Below are 6,111 nucleotides of genomic sequence, written 5' to 3'. Positions count from 1 at the left end.
GGGGAAGGGCAAGACGCTAACGAGGCAGAGCAGGAAAGCGGAGGAGAGGAGCTGCGCTTTTGTACCATTTTGTGGGGTGGCCTCTAGTGGCCACAAGCGTGGCTGCCGAGAGGGAGCCTGTGTCTGCACAAACACGAGTCCCCTGGCACTAACGGATTTATCCGGGCATCAGCTTTGGTGCAGCGAGCTGCAGCCAGGGCTCCCTGCAAGCTGTGCACTCGGGCGGCCACCCAGGAGAGATTCAAATGCTGCCCCGCCAGTTAGCAGTGCGCCCACAGCCGCCAGCGTGTCTGCTGGTGATGCCCCCTAACAAAATGTATTCTGCACATGGATGAAAAACGTAGCTGGCACATTGGCTGCAGCGCAGGAAAGCTATTAGCCAGGGGATAAAATGGTGCCCCTGGCCTCTGTCTGTCAGAGGCTGGAGAGGGATGGCAGGAGACAAGTCACTTGATCGTGTCTTCGGTCCACCCTCTCTGGGGCACCTGGTGCTGGCCACTGTCGGCAGACAGGCTACTGGGCTAGACAGACCTTGGTCTGACCCCGCACGGCCGTTCTTATGAATATGTTTGCTAGTCGTTACGATGCCAGGCCTCCTTGCTGTTAATTCTGTATGGAGCGAGTTCATCAGCATAACGGGATGTCATGGTCCAAATGCGCGAGACCCCAGAGGTGCCGAGTACCCTCCTCTCCTGTCCGTAGCCCCGAGAGTGGAGGGGGCAGATTTCATCGTTAGAGGCCTGGTCCTGGGAGACGATGAGCACAAGCGACTCCCCAGGAAATCACTGAGCATTGCAGGTGCTCAGCTTGCCTGGCGGCACAGCCCCCAGAGCCCTGGCTAACGGGGTGGGCTTTGGATGCTGCTGCCAGACCATCGGTTTCTGTCCTGCAGAATAGTCCTGATGCTAGTTAAAGCTTGTTCACTGATTTGATCATACAGGTACTGGGGATGTACAACCCTAGTTCCCCGGTTAAAGGCAGGGTTTAACAGTAACCGATTGAAGGGGGAGGCAGAATCGCTGTTGCAGTGGGGCTGGAGGGACCCCCTTCCCCCTCCACACACACACCTTGCCTCAGGCAGGGGCTGCTCTCTCCAGTGGCCTGGTGGGGCAGGAGCAGCCCTCCACAGGGGACTACTCCTGGGTACCAGGTAAGCGGTTACCCCTTCACATCCCTAAAAGGTGTCTTACGCGTGCTGATCAGATCACTTAAGGTTAGATGTGACGGGCCAGATTTCCAAACTACCTCACTGGCCCCTAAAGCACCTAATAAGGGCCAGAGGTTTTGAAGGGGGCCCACTGGCAGCTGCTGGGTGCTGAGCACTGTAAAGAATCAGAGGCCTATTGAGGTGTCTACCGGGGAGTGAGCAGCTGTGACAATCTGAGGAGCACGAGGGTTTATTTACGGTCCAGGAGCCCTTGGAGGCTCCAGCCGAGCACAGGGCCCTTCCGCTGGGTGCGGGCAAGAGGCAGCTCCCGCAAGGACGAGCAGGAGAGGGATCACGCAGCGGGGCTCAAACCCTCGTCCTTGGGTTTCTAGGCCGTGCCTGGCAGTGGGTGGGGACAGGCTCAGGCCCTCTCCCCAGCACGGGAGCGGGGGTCCCGCCTCGAGGGGCCAATGTGTGCATCGTGTGACGTGACAGGAGCGGGGTCCCGCCTCAAGGGGCCAATGTGTGCATCGTGTGACGTGACGGGAGGGGGGGTCCCGCCTCGAGGGGCCAATGTGTGCATCGTGTGACGTGACGGGAGGGGGGTCCCGCCTCGAGGGGCCAATGTGTGCATCGTGTGACGTGACGGGAGGGGGGTCCCGCCTCGAGGGGCCAATGTGTGCATCGTGTGACGTGACGGGAGGGGGGTCCCGCCTCGAGGGGCCAATGTGTGCATCGTGTGACGTGACGGGAGGGGGGGTCCCGCCTCGAGGGGCCAATGTGTGCATCGTGTGACGTGACGGGAGCGGGGGGTCCCGCCTCGAGGGGCCAATGTGTGCATCGTGTGACGTGACGGAAGGGGGGGGTCCCGCCTCGAGGGGCCAATGTGTGCATCGTGTGATGTGACGGGGGGGGGGTCCCGCCTCGAGGGGCCAATGTGTGCATCGTGTGACGTGACGGGAGCGGGGGTCCTGCCTCGAGGGGCCAATGTGTGCATCGTGTGACGTGACGGAAGGGGGGGGTCCCGCCTCGAGGGGCCAATGTGTGCATCGTGTGACGTGACGGGAGGGGGGGTCCCGCCTCGAGGGGCCAATGTGTGCATCGTGTGACGTGACGGGGGGGGGGTCCCGCCTCGAGGGGCCAATGTGTGCATCGTGTGACGTGACGGGAGCGGGGGGTCCCGCCTCGAGGGGCCAATGTGTGCATCGTGTGACGTGACGGGGGGGGGTCCCGCCTCGAGGGGCCAATGTGTGCATCGTGTGACGTGACGGGAGGGGGGGTCCCGCCTCGAGGGGCCAATGTGTGCATCGTGTGACGTGACGGGAGGGGGGGTCCCGCCTCGAGGGGCCAATGTGTGCATCGTGTGACGTGACGGGAGCGGGGGTCCCGCCTCGAGGGGCCAATGTGTGCATCGTGTGACGTGACGGGAGCGGGGGTCCCGCCTCGAGGGGCCAATGTGTGCATCGTGTGACGTGACGGGAGCGGGGGGTCCCGCCTCGAGGGGCCAATGTGTGCATCGTGTGACATGACGGGAGCGGGGGTCCCGCCTCGAGGGGCCAATGTGTGCATCGTGTGACGTGACGGGAGCGGGGGTCCCGCCTCGAGGGGCCAATGTGTGCATCGTGTGACGTGACGGGAGCGGGGGGTCCCGCCTCGAGGGGCCAATGTGTGCATCGTGTGACATGACGGGGGGGGGTCCCGCCTCGAGGGGCCAATGTGTGCATCGTGTGACGTGACGGGAGCGGGGGGTCCCGCCTCGAGGGGCCAATGTGTGCATCGTGTGACGTGACGGGAGCGGGGGGTCCCGCCTCGAGGGGCCAATGTGTGCATCGTGTGACGTGACGGGGGGGGTCCCGCCTCGAGGGGCCAATGTGTGCATCGTGTGACGTTACGGGGGGGGGTCCCGCCTCGAGGGGCCAATGTGTGCATCGTGTGACGTGACGGAAGGGGGGTCCCGCCTCGAGGGGCCAATGTGTGCATCATGTGACGTGACGGGGGGGGTCCCGCCTCGAGGGGCCAATGTGTGCATCGTGTGACGTTACGGGGGGGGGTCCCGCCTCGAGGGGCCAATGTGTGCATCGTGTGACGTGACGGGAGGGGGGTCCCGCCTCGAGGGGCCAATGTGTGCATCGTGTGACGTGACGGGAGGGGGTCCCGCCTCGAGGGGCCAATGTGTGCATCGTGTGACATGACGGGAGCGGGGGTCCCGCCTCGAGGGGCCAATGTGTGCATCGTGTGACGTGACGGGAGCGGGGGTCCCGCCTCGAGGGGCCAATGTGTGCATCGTGTGACGTGACGGGAGCGGGGGGTCCCGCCTCGAGGGGCCAATGTGTGCATCGTGTGACATGACGGGGGGGGGTCCCGCCTCGAGGGGCCAATGTGTGCATCGTGTGACGTGACGGGAGCGGGGGGTCCCGCCTCGAGGGGCCAATGTGTGCATCGTGTGACGTGACGGGAGCGGGGGGTCCCGCCTCGAGGGGCCAATGTGTGCATCGTGTGACGTGACGGGGGGGGTCCCGCCTCGAGGGGCCAATGTGTGCATCGTGTGACGTTACGGGGGGGGGTCCCGCCTCGAGGGGCCAATGTGTGCATCGTGTGACGTGACGGAAGGGGGGTCCCGCCTCGAGGGGCCAATGTGTGCATCATGTGACGTGACGGGGGGGGTCCCGCCTCGAGGGGCCAATGTGTGCATCGTGTGACGTTACGGGGGGGGGTCCCGCCTCGAGGGGCCAATGTGTGCATCGTGTGACGTGACGGGGGGGGGTCCCGCCTCGAGGGGCCAATGTGTGCATCGTGTGACGTGACGGGAGGGGGTCCCGCCTCGAGGGGCCAATGTGTGCATCGTGTGACGTGACGGGAGGGGGTCCCGCCTCGAGGGGCCAATGTGTGCATCGTGTGACGTGACGGGGGGGGGTCCCGCCTCGAGGGGCCAATGTGTGCATCGTGTGACGTTACGGGGGGGGGTCCCGCCTCGAGGGGCCAATGTGTGCATCGTGTGACGTGACGGGGGGGGGTCCCGCCTCGAGGGGCCAATGTGTGCATCGTGTGACGTGACGGGAGGGGGTCCCGCCTCGAGGGGCCAATGTGTGCATCGTGTGACGTGACGGGGGGGGGTCCCGCCTCGAGGGGCCAATGTGTGCATCGTGTGACGTGACGGGGGGGGTCCCGCCTCGAGGGGCCAATGTGTGCATCGTGTGACGTTACGGGAGGGGGTCCCGCCTCGAGGGGCCAATGTGTGCATCGTGTGACGTTACGGGAGCGGGGGGTCCCGCCTCGAGGGGCCAATGTGTGCATCGTGTGACGTGACGGGAGGGGGTCCCGCCTCGAGGGGCCAATGTGTGCATCGTGTGACGTGACGGGAGCGGGCCTGGCCGGGCTGCAGGGCAGGGGCAAGGGGCTGCCCAGTGGCCCGTAGTCGCAGGGCCGGTGGGGGGGCTGCCTGGGACGGCTCGGCCCCAGCTTAACACTGGGCTGGGGGGGTAAGGCAGCCAGGCGACGCCTTGAAAAGCTTCCAGTGATTGGTGCCCGACAAGCTCGTCCAAAGTAACACGCAAAATGATTGGTGAACAGCTGGCTCCACTGTTGTCTAGGCAACCAATGTCAACTTTCTCAGAGTCCTCCAGAGCAGCCTGGCAGCCAGGTAGGCAGGGGCGCCTGGGGGGGGGGGGGGGGCAGGGCCCAGCATGCAATAAATCCCCCCCCCCGCCCCCGCAGGGACCAGACCCACAGCATGCAATAAATCCCCCCCCCCCGCCCCCCGACCGCCCACCCCCCCCCCGCCCCCTCAGGGACCAGACCCACAGCATGCAATAAATACCCCCCCCCTACCCCGCAGGGACCAGACCCCCAGCATGCAATAAATACCCCCCCCCTACCCCGCAGGGACCGGACCCCCAGCATGCAATAAAACATACACCCCCCCCTACCCCGCAGGGACCGGACCCCCAGCATGCAATAAATACACCCCCCTACCCCGCAGGGACCGGACCCCCAGCATGCAATAAATACACCCCCCTACCCCGCAGGGACCGGACCCCCAGCATGCAATAAATACACCCCCCCCCCCCGCCCCTGCAAGGACCAGACCCACAGCATGCAACGCTTCCTCCCCCAGGGACCAGACCCCCAGCATGCAACGCTTCCTCCCCCTGGACTCCACAGGGACCAGAGTCCCAACATGCAACGCTTCCTCTCCTCTGGCTTAGCAGAGACGAGAGTCCTACACAGCGAATTGTGGTCCATCACATACACACACAGACCCCCCCCCCCCCCCCCCCCCCCCCCCCACGCGCGCACACACCCTGGAAAGGGTCCACGAAAGACTTAGACTGAAAACTGACTGAATAGAATTCATCTCTATAGACAGGCGGCAGGTTCCCAAGGGGTCTGCCCCACCATTTTTAATTTTTTAGGGGTCCACAAATGGGAAAAGGTTGAGAATTGCTGTCCTAGCAGGGGATGCTTCCTCTCCCTTGGCCTAGCAGAGTCTCTTAGCACAAGTCCTGGGCTTCATACTCTGGCTCCAGTGTCACCTTTAAAATAACCTTCAAACCAGAGGCTCAGCGCACTCCTTGTAGAGGTTCCAGGTCCCCACCGCTTTTGGCACAAGAGCAGGGCTTTGCCTCACTCTTTTCTGGTCTAATCCTTTCCCTCCCTCCCACGCAGCCGAGAAGCTCGGTTGTCACCATGTCACTCCTCCCCAGAGAGGGCAGACGGGTTGCTGTCAATGTGTAGGTGCCGCACCTGCACCCTTCATTCCCCCAGCAGGCCCACTGAAGTCAGGGTTGCAGGGATCTTGGGACTTCTTGGTGACCGATTCTGTAGGACGTAAAACACAGTATTCATTGTAATCGGAACAGGAAATTCCCTTGTTTATTACAGCTTTGCCATTCCAGCCTGGTTTAGAAACGCTGGCTAGTTTTTCCTTCTCATTTTCATAACATTTCTGATATTTCCAATTGATG

The sequence above is a fragment of the Pelodiscus sinensis genome, chromosome 26 (genome assembly GCF_052426305.1).
Source record: "Pelodiscus sinensis isolate ZL-2025 chromosome 26, ASM5242630v1, whole genome shotgun sequence".
NCBI classification, from domain to species: Eukaryota; Metazoa; Chordata; order Testudines; family Trionychidae; genus Pelodiscus; species Pelodiscus sinensis.
Note: the sequence above shows the minus strand (reverse complement) of the source record.